Here is a 324-nt window from a genome sequence, read left to right as displayed (position 1 = left end):
GCCCCGATCCGCGCAGCGGCGCGGCCTCGGTAGGGAGTGATCCCCATCCGCTGTTCTGGTCGCTTTCTGTGCTGTTTGCTAAGCTCTTCTCCAGTCAAAGGAAGGACGGATTCCGTCCATCAGTGACTTGGCTGTCGGACTGCAGCGGAGCAAGTGATACTGGACAAGAACTGCAGTTAAAGGAAGGTGGTTGTGCTATTCCTGTTAAACTGCAGACGTATTGATGATGAGCGACCTGTCTGCAGTCTAAGTCACGGTTACGTGATGAGCTGCTATTGCTGTGCAAAGGCTCAATTTAATTCTTTAGATATGGCAAGTTTTTGC

This window comes from Mesitornis unicolor, unplaced genomic scaffold (genome assembly GCF_000695765.1).
Source record: "Mesitornis unicolor isolate BGI_N332 unplaced genomic scaffold, ASM69576v1 scaffold8675, whole genome shotgun sequence".
NCBI lineage: Eukaryota > Metazoa > Chordata > Aves > Mesitornithiformes > Mesitornithidae > Mesitornis > Mesitornis unicolor.
Note: the sequence above shows the minus strand (reverse complement) of the source record.